This window comes from Hippocampus bargibanti, linkage group LG03, assembly GCF_051943395.1.
Source record: "Hippocampus bargibanti isolate YZ-2025 linkage group LG03, ASM5194339v1, whole genome shotgun sequence".
NCBI classification, from domain to species: domain Eukaryota; kingdom Metazoa; phylum Chordata; class Actinopteri; order Syngnathiformes; family Syngnathidae; genus Hippocampus; species Hippocampus bargibanti.
In genome coordinates this window covers 7396729-7423657 of record NC_142736.1, presented here as the reverse complement: position 1 = coordinate 7423657, position 26929 = coordinate 7396729, and the positions used below count along the sequence as shown (strand labels likewise).

General features: G+C 44.3%; 1 long non-coding RNA gene and 1 pseudogene across 2 annotated transcripts; both read left to right on the top strand.

Moving 5' to 3' along the window:
* The first annotated feature begins 13 nt into the window (after positions 1-13).
* Positions 14-25800, top strand: LOC148900203 (uncharacterized). Of its 2 annotated transcripts, XR_016114417.1 has the most exons (4): positions 14-42; positions 572-629; positions 1579-2601; positions 22003-25800. It is a non-coding gene; the product is annotated as an uncharacterized LOC148900203 (long non-coding RNA). The 2 variants fall into 2 exon arrangements; XR_016114416.1 differs by lacking the exon at positions 14-42 and having other exon boundaries at positions 403-629.
* On the top strand, positions 6003-7934 carry LOC148900204 (uncharacterized; annotated as a pseudogene).
* Positions 25801-26929: the final 1129 nt, after the last annotated feature.

Sequence of the window (26929 nt, the reverse complement as noted above, 5' to 3'; positions counted from 1 at the left end):
AAAAAGAAAGGGTGGAGGAGGAAGTGCTTTTAAACTCCCCAGGTAAAGATTCTCCGCCCCCACATGTAGAACCATTGTTTTGGAGTTGCCGATTGGCCAAAAGCAGGGAAATATAGCCCTAAAATTAAACCACACTAAAACGTGTTCTCAACTTCACTAGTATCTGTCCTGTCAAACAAGGTACATGTAAACGTTGTTGGTTGATTATATTTATATGGTAACAATTTGATTGCAGCGTCCTTCTTGAGGTTTGCATTCCTTGTTGGACATGTTCATACTTGCACGTTTTTGTCTTTTTCCAAGAGACACCTCACTGAAATCAGGTTTTGACGCCACACAAACAAACAAACAACACACACACACACACGCGCGCGCACGCACACGCACGCACACACGCGCACACGTGAATACGCACTCGCGCGCACAAACGCACGCACACACAAATGCACATACAGCACCCACACGCGCACAACAGGCACGCGCCCGTGAGCGTGCGCTGTATCGAACCACTCAGAATTTTGCAAATATATTTGGACACCGTTTGAAATTCAGGCGATGTCTCGATCCACAGATAAAACTCGAGGACCGATGATTACTTCCTCGCTCCCTCCCAGGTTTACAAACAAAAGGTAAGTGTACGATGACTAATCTGCACGGCACGTTGCAGCTCATCCCGCTCGATATTTTTGCGGTAGTGACGCGGCAGTGGACTTGAAACCCGCTTTTGTGTAAATATTTTGCCTTTTAAATATGTCCACCAAGCAATTAAAATCAGTCGTCCATCTTTATTTGCAATATTTTGCGCCAAAGATATAACAAACGTCTTCGGGTCATTTATCGCAACAGACCTATAATCGATGGAACCGGTGGAAAATGTTGGATTCAAATATGTAATCGGATTCTTGAGCCACGCTTTATATAATATGCACAGCAAGGATAGAAAATAAATGAATGAAGTACAAATGGCAATTGTTAATACAAAAGGAATTATTAGGATATAGTTTTGGGCTGTAATTGTGACATGACTTTGTAAATGACGTGTTTTTAATGTGTTGTTGTCCATTTTTGTTGAAAAATGAGTTAATGTACGCTATTGTAACCAACACTCAAGTGATTACAGGCAGTAAATTCTCATTTTTACTATAACTTTTCTGACGTTTGTCTTTTTTGTTTTCCACGAGACTGAGAACAATATTACGTATCTTTATATTTTACTATTACAGGACAAAGAAATGCGATGATCCAATACGCATTCATTCGATGGTGCTAAATGAATTGCGAAAGACCCGATTGCTCACAGCAGAGACTTTTGGGTCGCCCATTGAGCGCTAATTATTTATACATATATGTATAGCATTATCAAATTTTGACAAAAATACACGAAGTTTATAATTACCTTACGATTCATGGATCCGAGACTGTAATGTGACTAAAAAAACTAATGTGACAAAAAAATAGTTTCCACAGGAAACCATTAACTTAGATTGAATTCAGCTTTTCACTTCCGAAATAAAAAAATAGAATTGTTTGAAAATGTCAAAGAATATTTACAGCTCTTAAAGCACTACTTTTGTACAGATGACGGCTGAAGAAACCTTCTCATCGATGGACCACTCCTGTACGACTGAGAGCTTACACAGACGTATCTTTATATTGGAAACAAATGGGAAATGTTACACAACAATAATTTGTATTGTGACAGCTTGTAAAGTATCTTATTTCATATTTTGGTTACATTCGCGTAGTTCTATTGGTTTACAAATGATATATATCGAAAATGTTTATTTAAACAAGTACTGCCTGCTTCGGTTAGTGTTTCGTGTCGGACCGATTTAGATCGTTGGACAGGAAATTGTTGTGCGCATATGTTTGCATTACATCTCGGCATTCGAAGTAAACCACTGTTGAGTCAAGACGTATCGCACTGCTTGTCTTGTGTTTTTTTCTGGATCCCACAACACCGTATCTCCCTTACCATAGTGGAGAGTGTAACATTTTGGAGGCACCGCTGAGATATTTGCGTTCGAGTGTTGTCTACTCGCCGTGGGTAGAAGCTTGCGCCGAATATCCCCAATCAACCCAGTCGGAGTGGCGTCGTCGCGTTTACTGTTTTTTTTCTACATGTGTTCTGGTTGCATCTCTGTGCGCACATCCACCACTAGAGGGCACTGGAAGACTATGAAGTGAATCCGGCCAGTTGAACTGCGTATACCCTCTCGAAAATGGAGTTAGAGGAGTTACAGTTGGACATCAAAGGCAAGTTATTTGGACTGAATTTTCAACAGCTGTCAGAGTTATGTGCTGAAATCCAAATATCTGGACTGAAAAGAGAGCAATTTACTGGAAAGACTCGAGGCCAACTAATTAATATTGTGTCAAACCGATGCGTATGTGGAACTGGAATTGAAGCAGATTTATGTGGAACAAGAGATGTGAGACAATCTCTTTTCGTCAATGGATGCTACAGCTGCGTGTTTGCTTTCAACGTTTAGCTTGTAGTCGACGTGCACATCCCACCATGATGTCCCTGATCCACTGGTGGAAAGATGCTTTGATCCTCTCCTCTTTCTTCTAGAACTGCTTCATGTCATCAAAAAGAGGGTACAGCAAGTCCTGAAGAATGAATGTCTCTCTGTGTCTTTGATTTGTCATATTGTCTCTATGCCGTCATATTATTTATTTAGTTTTTTTTTTGTTGTTCTTTTGACTTCAAGACGGCGCCGCGAGAGTGGCTGCCTTTCCAGCAGCTCATGTATTTTGTTTTTCTACTTTCATTCCTTTCATCACTTTGCTGCTGTGAAATGTAAATTTCTCCACTGTGAGACTAAAAAAGGCAAATCCAATCCAATACATTGAAAGAGCTGAATTAGAGCTAGAAGATGGAGGAATGTCAGATTTGCTACGTGTAAAGGACTTGATTGAAAGTATAAAAGATTTTGAACTAGGAATAGCCAAACCAAGTGAAAAAGGTGAAGATGCAGTGCGAAAGAGAAGCATAGTGCCCCAGACACTGCCCCCTGGCGCAAAGATTTCAAGATATCTGGACAAATAGGTGAATTCGGACAAAAAGATAAACTCACATTTCCTAATGTGGTCGGACAGATAGAAAGTGGGCTCAGTAAAGGCTACCAGGGGGATGAGATCATCGATGCAGTGGTTCGTGCCATAACACCCAGTCTGCAGTTGAGAAGCTACCTTGAAGGGAAAAAAAAGCTCACCCTACCTTTTTTACGAAGGATTCTCCGATCTCACTATCAGGAGAGAGGAGCCACTGAATTGTACAAGTAGCTCTCATCGGAAGTGCAGACTAATAAAGAATCCCCGCAGAACTTTCTACTCCGTGCTATGGATCTTCCTCAAAGGATTCTTTTTGCATCTCAGGGGTGAAGTATGATCCTACATTGGTACAGAGTTTATTCCTGCACACAGTTCTGACAGGGTTACAGAGTGACAATGTAAAGAGTGACATGCAACCTTTCCTCCTGCTAACCACCACATCAGATGAAGTACTGTTAGAAAAATTAAACATGGCATGTGCAAATGAAAAGGAGCGACAGGAAAAAAAGAAAAATGCTGCTGAACGGGTGACAACAGTGAACACTGTCCAGTTAGATGACACACCAGCCCCGATTGGGAAGAAGACAGTCTTAAAGCAGAATACTGTTACTGTGCCGAATGAACTCCTTTCAGAGATCAAAGAGATGAGGTCAGAGATGATGCTGTTAAAGTAGCTGCGGGCAGAAGTGTCCCATATCAAAGAGACTATTCAGAAACCAACAGCCACTTCTCAGCCCACCAGTGGAGGACCTGAACGCCTGCCTGACCACTACCCTGAACAGGTTATCTTCACTCCACCTTCACCATATCAGGTAGATCCACCAGCCAGGCACTACTTCAGCAGTACCACCCAGCACCAGGTCCCTGGCCGATGAGGGGGGCAGCACAGTTCCAGCAGCGGTTCGCCCCTCAGCAGTACTACATGCCCCGTCGCCCTCAGCCCAGGTTTTATTCTTGTATTCAGACAGGTGAAGAATATTGTCAGCACTGTTTTAAATGTGGAAGTAGTGAACATTTCAGAGCAGGCTGCAAAGCACAGAACTCAGCCAGGAACCATGCTTTAAACTAGAAAGGGTTACCCCAGTGGGACATGGTGTGACCACAGAGACAGATAGGTCCCAGTGTTACAGTGGTGCTATGAAAATGGAATGGATGCCCCACACATATGGCCCCGTTCAGAAGAGACATAAGCAGTCATTTGTCGAGCGTACAGATAAGAAACAGTGTGGCAAATTACCTTCGGTCGGGGAGTTAGTGGGAAAGAAATGTCTTATTCGGTGCTTTTTGGGTAACAAAAGGGTTGAAGCACTCTGGGACTCGGGGTCCCAGATGTGTGCTGTAGATGAGTTATGGAAACAAACGAACTTACCTGACGTGTCATTGAAAAATGTGAATGAGCTTATTTACCCTGATAATACTCTCAATATTGTGGCAGCTAATGGAACGGATATGCCTTATGTAAAATGGCTTGAGATACCATTTAAACTTGGTGCTAATGATCCAGGGCGACTTGTACCAGTTTTAGTACTAAAAGGTGACCAGCAATAGTGTCCTATCATAGGGTTTAATGTCATTGAGCGTGTTGTGTTAGATAGCCTCTCTAATGAGACACAAACAGGGGATACAGAAAAGCTCTTGAAATCGATTAGACTAGCTTTTCCCCACCTTAAGCGCAATAAAGCTGCCATTTCCATAAAAGCAGTTAGTGTGGGACAAGCGCATGAGTACCGTGTAAAAACAACAAATGAGAGATTCACTATAGCTAGGCATAGCTCACCTCTTATCCCATGCAAAGTACAGGCTAAGCCCTTGAAGGAAGATGTTACATTGATTTTTGAGCCAAGTGAAAACCCACAGTGGCCAGATGGCCTCGAGTTTTGTGACTCCTTGGTCTCAGTAAAGGCAGGTTCTATCCCTAGGATAGTTGTTAGTGTCAGAACCCTACTAACCATGACATTAGGTTTCCAGTAAAGACTATTATTGGTACAGTGCAGTCAGTAGGGTCTGTCTACCCAGCTAACATATTTAAAAGAGACCTTCCTTCAGCGGTTGTCAATGAGGTCCATGGCCAGGATACCGCCATCCATCTCAGTGAGCAGTGGGACCCCCAATTGACCTTTCTCATCTGGACGAAGATAAAAGAAAGACCGTTCAGCAGATGTTGAGAGAGGAATCAGCATCATTTTCAAAATCGGACGACGACATAGGGTGTGTGGAAAACCTACAAATGGACATTTTGACACTGAGCCCGTTTCAAAGACATATATGTCTGTCCCAAAGCCACTGTACAGAGAGTTGAAAGACTATTTACAGGACTTGATAGCGCAGGGATGGGTGGAAAAGTCCACTTCCTCCTACTCATCCCCTGTCGTCTGTGTCAGGAAAAAAGATGGTACACTGCGCCTATGTATTGACTACAGGGAGCTGAATCGGAAAACACACCCTGACCGGCACCCCATCCCACGGGTACAGGACGTGGTGGACAGCCTTGGGGGTAACACCATCTTCTCGCTGCTGGACCAAGGCAAAGTATACCACCAGGGCTTCATGTCCAAAGGGATCCGACACCTGACCGCCTTCGTGACCCCTTGGGGCCTTTATGAATGGATTTGAATCCCTTTTGGACTCATGAATGCACCAGCAGCGTTCCAGCGGTGTATGGAGCAATGTCTGGAGGGGTTACGGGACGAAATATGTGTCCCCTATCTTGATGACATTCTTGTTTTCAGCGGGACATTTGACAACCACGTTGAGGACGTCAGGCGAGTGTTGCGACGTCTCAAGGAAAATGGAATAAAACTCAAATCCCGAAAGTGTGACCTCTTCAAGCTGGAAGTGAGGTACCTCAGCAGGATTGTCTCTGCTGACGGGAGCAGAATGGACCCGGCAGATACAGCAGCAGTGCGTGCCCTGAAAAACAAGCAGCCAGGCACTGTCGGTGAGCTTCGAGCCATTTTGGGACTATTAAGCTATTATAGGCAATACATCAAATATTTCCCTTGTATTGCTAGTCCCTTGTATGATTTGCTTAAAGCCCCTGAAAGCCCAGCACCAAAGAAAAAAATGGAAAGTGAGACATAACAGTGTGTCTTCCAACACACGTATTGAGTGGAGTGATGAGCATCAGTCAGTGTTAGAGCAGCTATTAGACTGTTTAGTTCAACCACCAGTTTTAGGGTTTCCTGACTTCGCGCATCCTTTCATTTTGCATACAGATGCCTCCAACCGGGGTTTAGGTGCTGTGTTGTACCAAAGACAAAATGGCAAACTTCGCGTGATAGCCTATGGCTCTCGTACTTTAACTGTAGCTGAGAAGAATTATAACTTACACTCGGGCAAGTTGGAATTTTTGGCGCTTAAGTGGGCGATCACAGACAAGTTTCGTGATTATTTGTAATATGCACCATTCTTCACTGTGTTTAGTGACAATAATCCACTCACTTATGTACTGTCGACTGCTAAGTTAAATGCAACTGGGTGCAGGTGGGTCTCAGAACTTTCTGATTTTAATTTTACTGTTAAATATGGTCGTGGTAAGGAAAATGTTGCTGCAGACAGTTTATCTAGGATACCCCTTGATATGGTAACATATATGGAAGGATGTACAAAAGAAATGTCATATGATGTTGTGAGTGCTGCCGTACAAGCGGTTGACCAACAGAACGATTCTAGTGCAGCTTGGTTTATGGGAATCTCAGCTACGTGTGCCAAGGTGTCACTAAACACACCGATTATCGGGATGTCATTCGGGCTTGAGAAATGAAGTTGAATGGTGACTAAAAGAGGCAAGGTAGTCCACACTGAAGGGGTCTCACTCCCTAAAGTAATAATAGCAGACATTGAAAACAGCTACAAGTACCTCGGAATACCACAAGTCAATGGCAACCTCGAACTGGCAAAAAGGAAAGCGGCCACGGCCAAGTACCTCCAGCGGGTGAGGCAAGTCCTAAGAAGCCAGCTCAATGGCAAGAACAAGACACTGGCAATAAACAGCTATGCCCTGCCAGTGATCAGATACCCTGGAGGAATAATAAGAAACAGATTCACACCACAGATTTTAAGACCCCAAAGCTTCGACCCATGCATGGAGGGTTCCATCCCAAATCCAGAACCCTGAGCCTGTACACAAGCCGTAGTAAGGAAGGAATAGTGAGTGTGAAAGCCACTGTCCAGGACGAAACATCCAAGCTCCATGAATACATCAGAGCGAATGCTCCAAAGAATGATGTACTAAGAGAATGTCTCAGACAATGGGGAACAGAGGATGAGGTGCTGGAAGAGGGCCCATCATGAGAGAAAAAGCCCTTACCCGGCATGTACCACCGAACCATAACTGAAGTGGCTGATCTCAAGAAGTCCTATCAGTGGCTAGAGAAGGCTGGCCTAAAGGACAGCGCAGAGACATTCATTTTGGCTGCTCAGGCCCTGAGTATCAGAGGCGTAGTGGCACAGATATACCACACCAGATAACATCCAAGGTGTAAGTTGTGCAAAGAGGCACCTGAGACAATCCAACACATAACTGCAGGGTGTAAAATGCTGACAGGGAAAGCTTACATGGAGCGCCATAACTCGGTGGCTAGTATAGTGGACTGAAACATCTTTGCGGAGTATGGACTGGAAACCCCTCTGTCAAAATGGGAAACACCTCCAAATGTGGTAGCGCAAAGATCCAGTGGGAATTCTAGATTCAGACTGACAAGATCATAATGGTGAACCAACCAGATATTGCGATCAGAGATAAAGGGCAGAGAAAAGCCGTTGTAATGGATGTAGCGTTCCCGAGTGATGGAAACATCAGAAAGAAGGAACATGAGAAACTTGAGAAATACCAAGGGCTCACAGAGGAGCTCGAGAGTTATGAATTATATATATATATATATATATATATATATATATATATATATATGTTATTTGTTATTTAGTTTTTTATGTTCTTTTGACTTCAAGACGGCGCCGCAAGAGTGGCTGCCTTTCCAGCAGCTCCTGTGTTTTGCCTTTCTATTTTCATTTCTTTTATAACTTTGCTGCTGTGAAATGTAAATTTCACCACTGCGAGACTAATAAAGGCAAATCCAATCCAACCCATATACATACATATATATACATTTACATACATATATATATATATATATATATATATATAAACTGTGATATGTCTTCTTTTCCTTTCGGCTTTTCCCCTCAGGGTTCGCCACAGCGAATCAATGTCCTCCATCTATCCCGGTTTTGTGCATCCTCTTCTCTCACACCAGCTACCTCCATGTCCTCTTTGACCACATCCATAAACCACCTCTTTGGTCTTCCTCTCGGTCTCCTGCCTGGCAGTTCAAGGCTCAGCAGCCTTCTCCCGATATAGTCGGTCTCTCTCCTCTGGACATGTCCAAACCATCTCAGTCTGGCCTCTCTGACTTTCTCTCCAAAGCCTCTAATATGAGTTGTCCCTCTAATGTACTCATTCCTGATCCTATCCAACCTAGTCACTCCCAAAGAAAACCTCAACATCTTCAGCTCTGCTACCTCCAGCTCTGCTTCCTGTCTTTTCTTCAGTGGCACTGTCTCCAGTCCAAACATCATGGCTGGTCTCACCACTGTTTTATACACTTTTCCTTTCACCCTAGCTGAAACCCTTCTATCACACATCACACCTGACATCTTTCTCCAGCCGCTCCAGCCTGCCTGGACACAATTCTTCACCCCTTTTCCAGTCTATCTGTCTATCTAGTCTATCTGTCTGACTCTATCTCTCTCTCTCTATCTCTCTCTCTCTATCTCTCTCTTTATATCTCTCTTTCTCTATCTCTCTCTAAATCTATCTCTCTATCTCTACCTCTACCCTCTCTATCTCTCTACCTCTCTCTATCTCTACCTCTAAATCTCTATCTCTCTATCTCTCTCTCTATCTCTATCTCCCTATCTCTATCTCTCTCTTTCTCTATCTCTCTCTCTATCTCTAAATCTATCTCCCTATCTCTCTGTATCTCTACCTCTACCCTCTCTATCTCTCTACCTCTCTCTATCTCTACCTCTAAATCTCTCTCTATCTCTCTCTCTATCTCTATTTATCTCTATCTCTATTTCTATCTCTCTCTCTCTATCTCTATCTCTCTCTATCTCTACCTACCTCTTTACCTACCTCTCGATCTCTCTATCTCTCTACCTCTATCTCTACCTCTACCCTCTCTCAATCTCTAGATCTCTATCCCTAGATCTCTATCTCTAGATCTCTCTCTCTCTCTCTCTCTCTCTCTCTCTCTCTCTCTCTCTATCTCTAGATCTCTATCCCTATCTCTCTCTCTCTCTCTCTCTCTCTCTCTCTCTCTCTCTCTCTCTCTCTCTCTTTCTGTCTTTCTCTCTCTATCTATCTTTACAACTCTCTCTATAGCTCTCTCACTACTGACGATGGCACACTACAGACGATGTGTGTCATCTACAATGTCCCAAATTCACAACCTCCCATCCCTGAGGCACAGCTCCCACACCACTCTCAACATCAAGGCTAATCTCATGTGAGGACCATCCATTGGCACAAATGGACAGAATAACATCACGTCCAGTGTTTCATGATTCTCATTCTCACACTCTCCATTGCTCTGGACAGTTGAACCCAAGTACTTCAAATCCTCCATCTTCTTTATATCTTCTCCCTGTAGCATCAATCTTGCACTTGGATCCCTCTCATTCACACATATATTCCGTCTTGCTGCGACTGATCTTCATTCCTCTCCTTTCCAGGGCATATCTCCACATCTCTAGTTTCTCCGCCACCTGTTCCCTGTTCTCGCTACAGATCACAATGTCATATGCAAACATCATGGTCCAAGGAGATTCTTGTCTAACATCGTCTGTCTCTAGTTTCTCCGCCACCTGTTCCCTGTTCTCGCTACAGATCATAATGTCATATGCAAACATCATGGTCCAAGGAGATTCTTGTCTAACATCGTCTGTCAGCCTGTCCATCACCATCGCAAATAGGAAGGGGCTCAGAGCTGGCCCCTGGTGGAGTCCCACCTCCACCTTGAATTCCTCATTCACACCGACAGCCCACCTCACAACTGTCTTACAGTCATGATACATGTCTTGCACCACTCTGACATACTTTTCCGTCACTCCAGACCTCCTCATGCAATGCCACAGCTCTTCTCTGGGCACCCTCTCATACGCTTTCTCCAGATCTACAAAGACACAATGCAATTCCTTCTGACCTTCTCTGTACTTCTCTATCAGCATTCTTAGAGCAAACACTCCATCTGCACCAGATCCGAACGTTGTGTGCTTGATGGACCGGCTGTGGTGGGTGTGTATTATGAAAATAGTGCCAAATTGTATTAAAATAAAGGTCAGCAGGAACAAAATGTAAAACATCAAAATCATCTGAACAGAAAAAATACAAAGTATCAAAAGAAAACCAAGTGTAAAAGTCCGCCAAGGTTGAACAAACACATGCACAGCATACAATGCATGCAATTGCAGACAAAGCATGCAACAAACAATGAACCGACACCGGATGGTCGAGCCGGTTAGCCTTTTAAGTGTCACTGATTAAAACGACCAGCACCTGCGAGGCTGCATCCAGGGCTGACGTCGCTACCCGTTGATCGCCAATCCGAACGTGGCAGTCCGCCACTGATCGGGACGACCAGCACCTGTGCAGGTGCAGGCGGGGCTGACAGAGTCACCAGCCATTGTGCACTGTTGTTATGTGCGACCTCCTTCTCCCATATGCCTTTCCAGTATCTTTCAGTTTCCAGCCTTGGAGGGTCTGCTCTGCTGTTAGAACCCTGCCACTGAGCGTACACTTTCGCAGGTTGTGTTACGAACAGCCTGTTTATTCTTCTGGCCTCATTCTCTTTCGTGTACCTCTTTAGGCGACTGGACAAGGCCTGCAGCCTTTGTTTGGCAGTTTCTCATGGTTGCTCTTGTAGCCAAGCATCTCTAGGATCACTGATGCTGAGGCATATATCAGCTCATTGGTTTCCGTGATCGTTCCGGTCGGGATCGTTCTTAGTGCTGCATTCACTGTTTCCATGAGACTTTCATGTGGTACTTCACATAACCGTTGTAATCGGTTTCTTAGTTGCCCAGTTTTCATTCTTGCCATGAACTTATCTCTCAGGTCAGTTGCTGCTTCGCTCAGCATTTCATTCATTGGGGCTGGCTTCCCAATCTCATCATTCATTGGGGCTTGCTTCCCAATCTCTGGTTGAACCTCTTCCTCTGACGTGGCAGCCTGGGGCCCTTCACCTCGGAATTTGTGTTGTACTTCATCAATCTCAAGTTGTGATAGCAATTGCTGTTTATGGATATTGGATCACTGAGCTACTAGTTGTTTCGTGGTCAACCGTGACTGTGGGTTTCGAAGTAACCATTCAGCCCCCATTCTCCGCATGTAACCCCTCTGACTAGGCTTGCTTGAGTAGTAGCATTCCAACAGAGCCATGTTATCGCATCTCGTCCATCTGCGCTTTGTTCCAGTAGCCCATTTGTCATCAAGGTGCTCTGGTTCCCCAGCACCCAACGCAGACCTTGTTTGGCCAGGCGACGTCTGAGCCGGCATGTCATTCCATTTATTCTCTCATCATTGTATGAGGTATTGGTAGCCTATCTTTTGGATGCACTAATTTTTGCCTTAACGTGTTTATCGGTTTGAAATAAGTAGGAATTTTATGTTGCCAAAGGACTCTTTGTAATTTTTCAGAAACTCCTGCAATGTACGGTACTGCTACTCCTCTCCTTTTAGAATCTTGAGAATTATTGGTTTCGTTCGCTATTCTTTCTTTCTGACATTTGTTGAATGACCACTGAGGGTACCCACAGTTAGTGAGTGCTCTCCTGATATGTTTTGACTCCTTTTCTCTACCTTCAGTGCTAGTTGGTATTAGTTTAGCCCTATGCTGGAGGGTTCTGATAACTCCTAGTTTATGTTGTAAAGGGTGGTTAGAGTCAAAAAGTAAGTATTGGTCAGTGTGCGTAGCCTTCCTAAAGACTTCTGTTTTTAGCGCTCTGTCCTCTTTTATAATTACTTTACAATCCAAGAAGGCTAGTTGGTTCTCTTGAATGTCCTCACGAGTAAATTTAATGTTGAAGTCTACAGAGTTGAGATGATCTGTGAAGGATTGAATTTCTTGTTTCTTAATTATGACAAAAGTATCGTCCACATATCTAAACCAGTGTCGAGGTTTTGTCCCTGGGAAGGATGTGAGGGCCTGTTTCTCCATCTCTTCCATGTAAAGATTAGCCACTATGGGTGAAACTGGTGAGCCCATAGCACAACCATGGATTTGTTTATAAAATTTTTCCCGAAATTGAAAATACGTAGTATTAAGGCAGATTTCTAATAATTGGCAGATGTGATCCGGTTTCAGTTTGGTTCTTTCATGCAGAGAAACATCCGCCAGCAGCCTCGTCCTCACCACTGAGACTGCTGCTGGGGTTGGGACAGATGTAAAGAGAGAAGTCACATCGTATGATGCCAAAGTTTCCTCAGGTTCCAATATGAGGTCTTTGATCCTCTCTACAAACCCTGTGGTGTTCTCTACGTGGTATTCTGTGTTACCAACCAACGGAGCTAAAATAGTTTTTAAATATTTGGCTACATTGTATGTAGAGGAGTCAATGCTACAAACAATGGGTCGGAGGGGGAACCCTTCTTTATGTATTTTTGGCAGGCCATAGATACATGGCGTGGCCTCTCCCGGGTATAATCTAAAATACATCTGTTTATCTATATGTTTTCCTTTCTCTAGCTTTTGGAGACAGTCAATCATTTCTTTCTTGTATCTATTGGAAGGGTCCCTTTTTAGTTGCTCATACGTGTTAGAATCACTGATTAACCTATTTATTTTGTCTTCATAATCCAATGTGTTGAGCAGCACTGTGCATCTGCCCTTGTCTGCTGGCAAAATAGTAATATTTTTGTCTTTTTGTAGAGTAGTTAACGCCTTTCTCTCTTCTAATGTTATGTTGGACGGAGGAAGTTTGGCACTACTGAGAAGAGCTGATATTTTAATGCGTAGATCATCTGCCTCTGCATACGAAAGTTTGTTATTTTTAATGGCCGATTCAGTAGCTGTGATATAATCTATTGTAGGTATAGTTTTAGGAGTCACTGAGAAATTTAAACCTTTGGTAAGTACTGCCTTTTCTGTCTCTGAGAGATCTCTGTCTGACAAATTTTTGATCCAATTCTCCCTTGCAAACTGTTCATACCTAATTTTACGCGTGTTTACCAGTAGCTGAGATTGTTTCAGTAAAAGTAATTTTTGAAATTTACCCTTTTGTCTCTCTTTGGTTTTGCTGTGGTGCCTCATATAACCGGATTTAGTAAATTCACACACTTCCTGATAGATTTTGTGGGTAAGATTAGTTTGTAATCGCTGATAATAAGTTTCTATTTCTGACTGTTTGTTTTTTATCTCTATGTTAAGTCTCCTAATTCGCAAATTTAGAATTTTCCTAGTATAATTTTGTTGCATTTTATCGGCTAAGTATCCGGGTTCCAGGGGTGCTTGCTTCAAGCATTTAGGAATTAACCGGCTCTGTCTACATCTAAGATTGAATCTGAGGTGGTTCTTTAAATCAGCTAATTTAAAGGTGGCCTTTTCTAAGTTACGTACCAGCAGAAGGATGTCTCTCCCAAAGTTGGCAGCAATACGTCTGTGTAAGCTCTCAGTCGTACAGGAGTGGTCCATCGATGAGAAGGTTTCTTCAGCCGTCATCTGTACAAAAGTGAAGGTTTCGGACGTTTCGCCTCCTATCCAAGAGACTTCGTCAGCGAACTAAAGTCTGACTGGTCGTATCGGCCCCATTTATATATCCCTAATGTCCAGACCTAGTGGCGCCGGACACAGCTATGATAGGTCCCTACTCTCAGGTTGGGGGGGCGCGGGACCCCCCCCCTGTGGACCCACTGATTGTTCCTACATTCCTGACTAACGATTGGCCTATTACCCCCACTCCCCCCGGTATCACCTCATCAGCATAACGACCCTCATCAGCATTGCGAAAGTTGCCTAACCTGTTTTGCCTGAGCAGGCTATTGTATGAACGATCCAAATTGAACCTCACACCACCCGACCGGTTTAATGAAGGATGGCATTAGTGTGAAGGGTTTGCCCAAGGACCCACACTGGATGATGTTTTGTGCTCATTTTCTCTGCCCCAAGTGGGATATTATATATATATATATATATATATATATATATATATATATATATATATATATATATATATATATATATATATATATATATATATGGCAACCAATTCACCACTCGACTACCGCCCCTATATATATATATATATATATATATATATATATATATATATATATATATATAGGGGCGAGCTTTGAGTATATGAAGTACATTTCTACAGTTTAGCTGGTGTATATACTGTACTGTCACTGTACATTATAAACATTGTACTACAGTGATTATTGTATTTTATTTTTATCAAAACTGTGTGCATAGGTGAGGCACACAGTTCTCCTGCCTCATGACAGGGGGCACTGTTGATTACAGATTATTCTTGCGACTCCTCGGCCGCAGAATAATAGAATTAGTGAGAGCAAGCTACAGTAAACAGTTAGCAAGTTAAGTGCAACCATCCAGTCATTTTTTCGTGTTGCTTGACCTTATTTTCAGAATGGTGGATTACATATCTAAATTGAAAGAATTTTCTAAACTGGACTTTCAATCGAAGCAGGAGATAATAATTAAAGGAAGACTAACACCGAAATGTATAGCTCACAAACGATGAGGGATGAATGTAAATCTCCTGGACAGCTTCTCAGCTTCAAATTCAAGGTGGAGGTGGGACTTTACCAAGGGTCAGCTGTGAGCCCCTTCTTATTTGTTAGATTAAATCTCCATGGACGATGATGTTTGTGAGCAGGGAACAGGTGGAGGAGAAACTAGAGAGGTGGAGGTTTGCCTTGGAAAGGAGAGGAAAGAACGTCAGTCGTGGCAGAACAGAAATGCCAGAGATGTTTGGTCGGACAATCAGAATCAGAATCATCTTTATTGCCAAGCATGTAGAACACACAAGGAATTTGTTTCCGGTCGAACACGCTGCACTAGTATCATCATCAAAAAATTACAAAGAGGCACTATACAGTTCCATTTGGGCTACTGTTGAAAGAGTTAATGGCTGAAATGTATTTTTTTTTTCACTGCAAGACTAATAAAGGTAAATCCATCCATCCATTCATCCATCCTGAACGTAGACAGTTTAATGAGTGGCCGTTCTATGAACGGATACATATATAACCTGGATAATCTAACCTTTGCTCTCAATTAGATCTGTTACTCAAGGACGGCAATTCAGAGGAGAGAGACTATATCGGTCCGGCCTCCCTGTGTGGAGCTTGCATGTTCTCCCCGGACCCGCGTGGGTTTTCTCCGGGTCCTCCGGCAGGCAGATTGACCACTCCAAATTGTCCCTAGGTGTGAGTGTGAGAGTGACTGTTGTACGTCTTTGTGTGCCCTACGATTGGCTGGCAACCAATTCAGGGTGTCCTCAGCCTTGTGGCTGAAGACAGCTGAGATAGGCTCCAGCACCCCGCGACCCTAATGAGGAATAAGCGGTACGGAAAATGAGATGAGATGATATATATATATATATATATATATATATATATATATATATATATAATCAGTGATGTGCGGTCAGGGGAGGCAGGTGAGGCTGTGCCTAACCTGTCATCATGGAAATGTCAAATGACAAAATAAATTAAGCAGTTATATTTATTCAGTGATTCGTACTTTAACGTTCTTTTCCATTTAACTTCACCATATTTGGATTTTTTTTTTCCAAAAATCGATGAATTTTCACATTTACCGTTCAAATACTAAGTAGAGACGAGCTGTGAGGCACCAGCCGGCTGAGCCTCACAATGGATTGCGCAATCACTATGCTAATTGTGATGGCTTGCTCTGCAGTGAGACCGCATTGCTGTCCCTCTGCATATTGCAATTAAAGTGTTCAAAAGCTTTGAGTATATGTAGTACATTTCTACAGTTTAGCTGGTGTATATACTGTACTGTCACTGTACATTATAAACATTGTACTACAGTGATTATTGTATTTTATTTTTATCAAAACTGTGTGCATAGGTGAGGCACACAGTTCTCCTGCCTCATGACAGGGGGCACTGTTGATTACAGATTATTCTTGCGACTCCTCGGCCGCAGAATAATAGAATTAGTGAGAGCAAGCTACAGTAAACAGTTAGCAAGTTAAGTGCAACCATCCAGTCATTTTTTCGTGTTGCTTGGCCTTATTTTCAGAATGGTGGATTACATATCTAAATTGAAAGAATTTTCTAAACTGGACTTTCAATCGAAGCAGGAGATAATAATTAAAGGAAGACTAACACCGAAATGTATAGCTCACAAACGATGAGGGATGAATGTAAATCTCCTGGACAGCTTCTCAGCTTCAAATTCAAGGTGGAGGTGGGACTTTACCAAGGGTCAGCTGTGAGCCCCTTCTTATTTGTTAGATTAAATCTCCATGGACGATGATGTTTGTGAGCAGGGAACAGGTGGAGGAGAAACTAGAGAGGTGGAGGTTTGCCTTGGAAAGGAGAGGAAAGAACGTCAGTCGTGGCAGAACAGAAATGCCAGAGATGTTTGGTCGGACAATCAGAATCAGAATCATCTTTATTGCCAAGCATGTAGAACACACAAGGAATTTGTTTCCGGTCGAACACGCTGCACTAGTATCATCATCAAAAAATTACAAAGAGGCACTATACAGTTCCATTTGGGCTACTGTTGAAAGAGTTAATGGCTGAAATGTATTTTTTTTTCACTGCAAGACTAATAAAGGTAAATCCATCCATCCATTCATCCATCCTGAACGTAGACAGTTTAATGAGTGGCCGTTCTATGAACGGATACATATATAACCTGGATAATCTAACCTTTGCTCTCAATTAGATCTGTTACTCAAGGACGGCAATTCAGAGGAGAGAGACTATATCGGGAGAACGATGCTGAGCTTTGAACTGCCAGGCAGAAGACCGAGAGAAAGACCTGAGAGGAGGTTTATGGATGTTGTCAAAAAGGACATGAAGGTCGCTTTTGTGAGAGAAGAGGACGCACAAAACCGGGTTAGATGGAGGCGACGACCCCTGAAGGGAAAAGCCGAAAGGAAAAGAAGAAGACTGAAGGATGGCAGTTTAACAGGATGGGCCAGTTCACCTCAAATTGACCGTGTGCTCCATTGCGCTCACACATGTTTGTTATGCATGAGGCAATGTGGGAGTACACTTAATAAATTAGAAAAGGATATTTTTCAAGCAAAAAAAAGCACAAATAAAAACCAACAAATAAATAATGTTAGCTAACAGTATGATGCAGCTAAAATTACATTTTGAAAGAAGTAAAAAAGAGAGTATTGCCGTAGCTTTAGCATATCACTGCACATAATATTAGTTAGGTGTCTGCCAATGAGAGGTGGTGTTTTTTTTCCACCTTCATCACGTCAAGAGCTGGCTGTGCGACTTATCTCGCTCTTTTCTGACAGGCCCGGAGCGCAAGCATATATACTCTTTGGTTATTCTAAAGAGGTGTTTCGGGAGAGCAAGAGAGTCGTTCTATACAGTGATGATCTATTCATTCCTGATCCTATCCAACCTGGTCACTCACAAAGAAAACCTCAACATCATCTCTTCTACCTCCGGTTCTGCTTCCTGTCTTTTCTTTAGTGGCACTGTCTCCAGTCCAAACATCATGGCTGGTCTCACCACCGGTTGAGACACCTTTCCTTTCATCCTAGATGAAACCCTTCTATCACACATCACACCTGACATTTTTCGCCAGCCGTCCCAGCCTCCCTGGACACACTTCTTCACCTCGTTTCCACACTCTCCATTGCTCTGCATAGTTGACCTCAAGTACTTAAAACCCTCAGCTTCTTTATCTCTTCTCTCTGTAGCCTCACTCTTGTGCTTGGGTCCCTCTCATTCGCACACATATATTCCGTCTTGCTGCGACTGACCTTCATTCCTGTCCTTTCCAGGGCAAACCTCCACCTCTCCAAATTCTCCTACACCTGCTGACTACTCTCATTACAGATCACAATGTCATCTGCAAACATCATCGTCCAAAGAGATTCCTGTCTAACATTGACTGCCAGCCTGTCCATCACCATAGCAAATAAGAAGGAGCTCAGAGCTGACCCCTGGTGAAGTCCCACTTCGACCTTAAATTCCTTTCACACCAACAGCACACCTCACAGCTGTCTTACAGTCATCGTCTATGTCCTGCACCGCTCTGACATATTTCTGTCACTCCAGACTTCCTCATGCAATATCATGGTTCTTCTCTGGGCACCCTGTCATATGCTTTCTCCAGTCCTACAAAGACACGCGGCTTGGAATTGAAGCGGATTTATGTGGGACAGAAGATGTGAGACAATGTCTTTTTGTCAATGGATGCTACAGCTTCGTCTTTGCTTTCAACATTTAGCTTGTAGTAGTCGTACAAATTCCACCATGCCGTCCCTGATCCACTGCCGACATGGATGCTTTGATCCTCTCCTCTTTCATCTAGAACTGCATCATGTCATCACAAAGAGGTACAGCATGTCCTGAAGAATACAGTAAAGTCTCGTTATATCGATATCGGATATATCGATAGTCCCGGTTATATCGATACTATTTCTATGCACGCACGGAGAAAATTACATGCAAACAGGGTCGGATATATCGATAGTCCCGGTTATATCGATATTTTTTCAGACTCCCTTGAATATCGATATAACGAGACTTTACTGTATTTGTTTTTTTGTTTTTGTTTTGTTTTTCCCAAGATGGCGGCGCGTGAACACGAAGCGGCTCCCCTCTCCCGGCAAATTGGCGTTTTCATGTTTATTATGTTTGTTAAAGTCATTATAAGTGCCTTGCATGCTGGGTCCGAGAGGACAGTAATTTCATCTGTGCTGTATGTCATGCATGTTAGCATATTTGACAATAAAGCTGACTTTGACTTTGACTTGACTTTGACACGATACAGTTACCTCTGACCTTCTGTGTACTTCTCTATCAGCATCGTAAAAGCAAACACCACATCTGTCATTCTCTTTTTTTGGCATGATGCCATACTGTTGTTCACAAATATTCAATTCTGCTCTTAGTCTAGCTTCAACTACTCTTTTCGATAGTTTCATTGTATGGTTCATCAACTTTATTCCTCTGTATTTAGGACAACTTGGCACATCTCCCTTGTACTTAAAAATGGCCACCAGTACACCTTGTCTCCATTCGTCAGGCATCTGCTCAACATCTAAGATCTTGTTGAATTACTCAGTCAGAAACACGACTGCCACCTCTCCTAGAGTATTCCATACCTCAATTGGTAAACCATCAGGCCCAAGTGCCTTTACATCTTTCATCCTCTTCAGCGCCCTCCTCACTTTATCCCAGACCATCTTTGCTACTTCCTGGTCCACAACATTGACATCTCTACTCTTTGTTCTTTCTCATTTTCCTCATTCGTCAATTCTTCAAAGTACACTTTCCATCTTGCCATCACTCTACTTATACCTGTTAATACGGTGCCATCTCTATCCCTAATCACCCTAACCTGCTGCAAGTCCTTACCATATTTGTTTCTCTGTCATGACAACCTGGAAAGATCAGTCTATCCTTCCTTGCTGTCCAGCCTAGCATACAAGTCATCATTGGCCTCATGTTTGGCCTTTGCCACCTTTACTTTCACAGTGTGCTGCATTTCTGTCTACTGTCTTCCACTACTGTCTTCCACCCTCTCTGTGTCCTACTTCTTTTTTTACTAATTTATTTCTCATTATACTGTACACTCCTGCACCTCCCCATTCCACCCTTACTACTTTCCAACCCTTGTCTCTAATAACGTTTGCTGTAGTTTTCCAGTCAACTGAAGGACCTCCTGCCCCCCAGTTCTTGTCTCAATTCCTTACTAAAGGTCATGCAGCATCTTCCTTTTTCAACTACCATCATTTTGTCCACAGCTTTGCCTTTGGTTTCTTCATCTTCCTTACCACCGGTGTCGTCCTACACACTACCAACTCATGCTGTCTGGCTCCACTCTCACCACTACTTTGGAGTTACTGATTTCCTTCAGATGGCACCGTCTATACTACAAGTAGTCCTGTGTACTCCTCCCTCCACTTTTATAGGTCACCCTATGTTCCTGTCTATTCTGAAAGAAAGTATTCACAATAGCCATTTCCATCCTCTTAGCAAAGTCAACCATCAGAATCAGAATCAGAAAACCTTTATTCGTCCCACAATGGGGAAATTTGCAGTCCACAGCAGCAATTGAAAGGGGATGGGGTGGGGGGTGAAAGGATAGAAAACAAGATATTCTGAGCATAACTAAATAAAACTGTCAACTGTATACTGTGCAAATGTAAATGTGCAAAACCGTTTCATAAAAAAAACTGTACATAGTGCAAGTATCAAGAAAGGCACATTGAAATATTGCATCAACCGATATATACAGTAAAGTCTCGTTATATCAATATCGGTTATATCGATAGTACCGCTTATTACGATACTATTTTCATTTCCCTTGCACATTTCTAGTCTTTCTATGTATAATTAGTACCGTTTAGTACGATACCCGGTTATTACGATAATCCGGTTATTACGGTGCTCCTTTCCATCCCCCGCCGGCCATTTTTGTTGTTTATATCGATATATCCGTCGCGCCATTGGTCAACTTGGTCACGTGTCTTGTTACGTGAGCGCCATCGGTCGCGCCATTGGTCCACTTGGTCACATGAGCCGCCACCGGTCGCGCTATTGGTCGACTCGGCCGTGTGACTTTGTCACGTGACACGCCATCGGTCGCGCCATTGGTCGACTTGGTCACATGAGCCGCCATCGGTCGCGCTATTGGTCGACTTGGCCGTGTGACTTTGTCACGTGACACGCCATCGGTCGCGCCATTGGTCAACTTGGTCACGTGTCTTGGTTACGTGTCACGCCATCAGTCGCGCCATTGGTCGACTTGGTCAGGTGACTTGGTTACGTGCCCAGCACCCGTGTAGCAGAGCCATTTTCATTTTCAGACGCTAGCTCGTGTGTAGCAGACGAGATTGAAGTGTTTGTGTTAAAAGGTAAAAATGGGAAGCAGAAGAAGATTGATGACTTTTTTAAATTGTATACATAATACAGTAAGATGTAAGCGTTGCAGTTCCCCTGTTGTGTTATGTACATGCCCACTGTACTGTATATGAATGCAATCGTTTTTTGCAACAATGTTTCTTGTTTTGTCTGCTGAAGCGCGATGATTTTGAAAATGATTAACATTCCATACTGTGTATTAAAGGACAGCCGATGTCACTTTTTATTCAAATGCAAATAAAAATGACTTCACGCCAAGACGTCTTGCATTGCTTGTGAATCCAAACAATGTCTTCAGATTCGGATAATATGCTTTCTTGTTACACATCCAGTTATGAATATGTTTCAAATACACTGTAGTTCTGAAGATTAAAGCATACATGTTTACAATCATTAAAGAATTATATGTGCCATTTTGAGGCAACATTGGGGGAACATCTCTCACCCCAAAAAAAGGGAGCTAATGGCCAGCTCCGTTTCTTATATGGCGCTTGGCTGCCCTCTTTTGGCGGCTTTTGTTTAATGCAGTTCGGTGCAGGATCGGATATATCGATAGTCCTGGTTATATCGATATTTTTTCGGACCCCCTTGAATATCGATATAACGAGACTTTACTGTATACACAAGTGTGCAGTTTTTTTCTCACTTGTGATCACTGAGAATTGCAATCAGAAACCCTTTAATAGTACCAATGAGGAAATTTAACATCACACCTTCAATTTCTAGCTTCAGACTCATCATTATATCTGATAGTCTTTTTACTTCTCAGACATTCCTAACAAACTCCTCTTTCAAGATAATCCCAACTCCATTTTCTCTTTCTGTAGACACCATGCTAGAACCACTTGAACCCCGACTCTAAACGTCTAGCTTTGCTCCCTTTCCACCTGGTCTGCTGGACACACAGTATGTCAAACTTCCTCCTCTGCATCATGACAGTCAACTCTCCAACCAACAATAACAGGTAAAACCTGTCATAGTTCCTACATTCAAATTCCCCACTCTCAGTCCTATACCCTTGGCATTCCAGTTCTCTATTTTCCTACGGGCACATCTTGATCTGGTTGGCGACCAACGGGGGGCGCTGTCGGCCCCGCCTGCACCTGCACAGGTGCTGGTCGTCCCGATCAGATTGGCGACCAACGGGTAGCGACGTCAGCCCTGCCTGCGGCCTCGCAGGTGCTGGTCGTTATAATCACTGTCACTTAAAAGGACACCCGGCACGACCATCCGGTGTCGGTTCATTGTTTGCTGCTTATTTGCTGCATGCTCTGCATGTGTTTGTTTAACCTTGGCGGACTTTTACTTTTGGTCTTCTTTTGCTACTTTGTATCTTTTCTGTTCAGTTGATTTTGATGTTTTACTTTTTGTTCCTGCTGACCTTTATTTTAATAAAATTTGTAAAACAACCTCCTGCTCCCTCCTACTTGCTTTTTGGGATCCGCACCCGCCATCACTACGTCGCAAAACGTGACAGAATGAACCGACCAACCATCGGATCCCGCAGGTACATCGGACCCGTCTCATTTCCACCCTGTGCCTGGCAATGCTACGTCCACGTTAGCCCGAGCCTCGTCGAGTTTGAATTGTGTCACTCGACGAGCCGTAACGTCCACGTAAACGTCCAGCCGAGACCTCCTTCCAGGTGGCCGTCCAGGGTGACTGGCAGTGCACGCCCACGTCCAGCCACGCTGTCGTCGTGCATGACGAATTGAGTCTCATCCACGACAAGCCGTGCAACGTCCGCATCAACGTCAGTCCGAGACCCCACTCACCGCTGGATCCCGGAGCGGCTCTGGACTGGTCTCGTTCCCCCGGTGCCGGGCAGTTCACGCCCACGTCGGCGTCCGGCCGAGACCTGGTCCCATACGGCCGTACGGGGTGCCATTCTGCGCCTGGCAGTTGGACGTCCACGTAGAGCCATGCGCCGCCGCGTGAACGTGCGAGAAGGATCGCACTCACGCCCACGACGATCCGTGCTGCGTCTTCGTCCACCCCAGGCCAAGTCCCATTCCCATCGGGCCGCCGCCCGTCGTATGCTGGAGAGGCAGCGGTTGCCCTCTCCACCGACCGTTCCCTGGCGAGTGGACCTTTTGGGAGACTGTTGGGACTTCCGGAAGCAGCCCCTTGAAGGGGGGGTACTGTCATGATCTGGTTGGCGACCAACGGGGGGCGCTGTCGGCCCCGCCTGCACCTGCACAGGTGCTGGTCGTCCCGATCAGATTGGCGACCAACGGGTAGCGACGTCAGCCCTGCCTGCAGCCTCGCAGGTGCTGGTCGTTATAATCACTGTCACTTAAAAGGACACCCGGCACGACCATCCGGTCTCGGTTCATTGTTTGCTGTTTGTTTAACCTTGGCGGACTTTTACTTTTGGTCTTCTTTTGCTACTTTGTATTTTTTCTGTTCAGTTGATTTTGATGTTTTACTTTTTGTTCCTGCTGACCTTTATTTTAATACAATTTGTCAAACAACCTCCTGCTCCCTCCTGCCTGCTTTTTGGGATCCGCACCCGCCATCACCACCTCGCAAACCATGACACATCTCACTCCTCTTCTGCTTTGATCAACAGTAGTCCATTTTCCACCAACACCTTGAAGGTCAACAGCACCAATGGCGGCCGTTGTTAATCTGGGTTTTGACCGATTCAGTATGAGATTCAGAAGTTTGATTCACATTATTTGTTTTGGTCGGATGCCCTTCCTGGCACAACCCTGGCGTGGGACACTGGCTTGTGTCCCCTTGTGGCTACAATTCATAATTTTCACTTCATCTTCAAAATGTGGTCTGTCCAATAGCAGAGATTTTGTGTATTTAAAAAACAGGAGTTATGTTCACCTTTAGAAGTTTAGGCCACCGGTTCCCAGAACTGTGGACGGGAGCTGCCTTCAGCTGACGTCCAACGTCGCCTCACGCCTTGCCTCCACGATGGTCTCTTCTCCTCTTCTCTCGAGAATTAAACTTGACGAAATAAAGTTGGCTCACTCTCATGATATCTTCTCAATTGTAGGTACATCATGTCGGGGGTCACCAAGTTAACTGCTAGGTTAACGACTATTTTGTGGTCATTCACCCAGAGCAGTTGTTACATGTTCATCAGGATCAGAAGAAAGCCAAGAGCCAGAAGCATCGTGCACATTTGTATTTGACCTGACGGAGTTTTCTAAACAAATCTGGGTTCAACCAGTGAAAGCGAGGAAGAACAAAGAAACAGGGAAGAACAGAACTTTTCACATTGGCCACTATAATGGAAACAGAAAGCAAAGGTGTCGTCTTCAAGTTGGTCCAGGCCTCAGCACCCAAGAGAATTACCACTTTAAAGTCAGAAGTCTGAGATAAAACTGAGAATTGTGCCAACATTTTGTTTCTTTTTTAGGCCTAATCCTCGCATTAAAATAGCAGGGATTTGTGATGTGAATGAATGTCTGTGTGTGTAACATGAAAGAATAATTGCTTCATCAGCAAGTACCGTATTTTCACGACCATAAGGCGCATATAAACGTCTCAGATTTTTTTCAAAATGTGCAGTGCGCCGAATGTGAGGACGTATTAGAGACCACCATGAGGACGTGGTAGAGAACATGAGGGGAGTGCGTGGGCGTGGGTTGTGTATAAAAGAACAGGTACGTATGTGCTTTAAGCAGAACATTGCTGTTCGCACAACCCTGAAAATGGCAAAGAGACATGGTTATGAAGCTCAGTTTAAACTGAAGGCTATCAGCTACGCCGAGGAGCAGGGGAATCGAGCCGCCGCGAGAGAATATAAAGTTAACGAGTCGATGGTTCGCAAGTGGAGGAAGCTGGAGAACGAACTCCGACAGGTGAAGAAGACTCAGCTGAGTTTTCGCGGACATAAAGCAAGGTGGCCGGAGTTGGAGGAAAGACTCGAGCAATGGATCGTCGAGCAAAGAGCGAGCGGAAGGAGCGTTTCGACTGTCACCATCCGAACTGAGAGAAACTGCAGCCGATGGTGATTTTTAAAAGAAAGACTTTGCCTAAAGAAACATTTCCAGCAGGCGTCATTATTAAGGCAAACGAAAAGGGCTGGATGGACGAGGATATGATGGAGTGGCTGAGGCAGGTGTTTGTAAGGGGACCGGGAGGTTTTTTCCACACATCGCCGTCACTTCTGATTTGTGACTCTATGCGAGCGCATCTCACAGACAATGTGAAGCAGAAAGTGAAGCGGATGAACGCTACGCTTGCTGTGATTCCGGGTGGGTTGACCAAGGAACTCCAACCGCTGGACATCGGTGTGAACCGGCCGTTCAAAGTGAGGCTGCGAGCGGCGTGGGAGCGATGGATGACCGAAAGAGACCACAGCTTCACGAAGAGTGGTAGGCAGCGCCGGGCTAGTTACACCACAGTTTGCAAATGGATTGTGGACGCTTGGGCTAACGTGTGTGCTGGCACGGTGGTTCGAGCTTTCGGAAAAGCCGGCATTATTTCCGAGGAGCCGCACGGCACAGAAAGTGAGGAAAGCGAAACTGCCATGTTGGATTTAGCGCAACTGTTCGATTCTGTTACCGGTAATGTGCTCGTTTTTACCATGCCGACGCCGATTGAGCGATGATTACAAAATGTTCTTACTTTGTCATTAATAAATAAAGCACTACCAAACTCAGTTTTGCTCCCGAGCCCAACCAGTCTACATGTGTTTTGTGGACTTGGAGAAGGTGTTTGACCGTATCCCTCTGGGAGTTCTGTGGCGGGTGCTTCGAGAGTATGGGGTACAGGAGCGCCAGATACGGGCTGTTCGGTCCCTATACGACCGATGTCAGAGTCTGCTTCGCATTGCTGGCCGGAGTTGGAGGAAAGACTCGAGCAATGGATCGTCGAGCAAAGAGCGAGCGGAAGGAGCGTTTCGACTGTCACCATCCGAACTGAGAGAAACTGCAGCCCATGGTGATTTTTAAAAGAAAGACTTTGCCTAAAGAAACATTTCCAGCAGGCGTCATTATTAAGGCAAACGAAAAGGGCTGGATGGACGAGGATATGATGAAGGAGTGGCTGAGGCAGGTGTTTGTAAGGGGACCGGGAGGTTTTTTCCACACATCGCCGTCACTTCTGATTTGTGACTCTATGCGAGCGCATCTCACAGACAATGTGAAGCAGAAAGTGAAGCGGATGAACGCTACGCTTGCTGTGATTCCGGGTGGGTTGACCAAGGAACTCCAACCGCTGGACATCGGTGTGAACCGGCAGTTCAAAGTGAGGCTGCGAGCGGCGTGGGAGCGATGGATGACCGAAAGAGACCACAGCTTCACGAAGAGTGGTAGGCAGCGCCGGGCTAGTTACACCACAGTTTGCAAATGGATTGTGGACGCTTGGGCTAACATGTGTGCTGGCACGGTGGTTCGAGCTTTCGGAAAAGCCGGCATTATTTCCGAGGAGCCGCACGGCACAGAAAGTGAGGAAAGCGAAACTGCCATGTTGGATTTAGCGCAACTGTTCGATTCTGTTACCGGTAATGTGCTCGTTTTTACCATGCCGACGCCGATTGAGCGATGATTACAAAATGTTCTTACTTTGTCATTAATAAATAAAGCACTACCAAACTCAGTTTTGCTCCCGATCTGTTTTTTAAATATGCCTGTATGTTGTGTAAGGCGGACGCCCGTATGGCAGTAGAGTATATGTACCAGTATATAAAACTTGCGTCCTTTCATCCGGTGCGCCCAATGTGTGTGTTAAATACAGAAATGGCACAAATAAATGAGACTGCGCCTTTTCACACGGTGCGCTCTTTGGTCG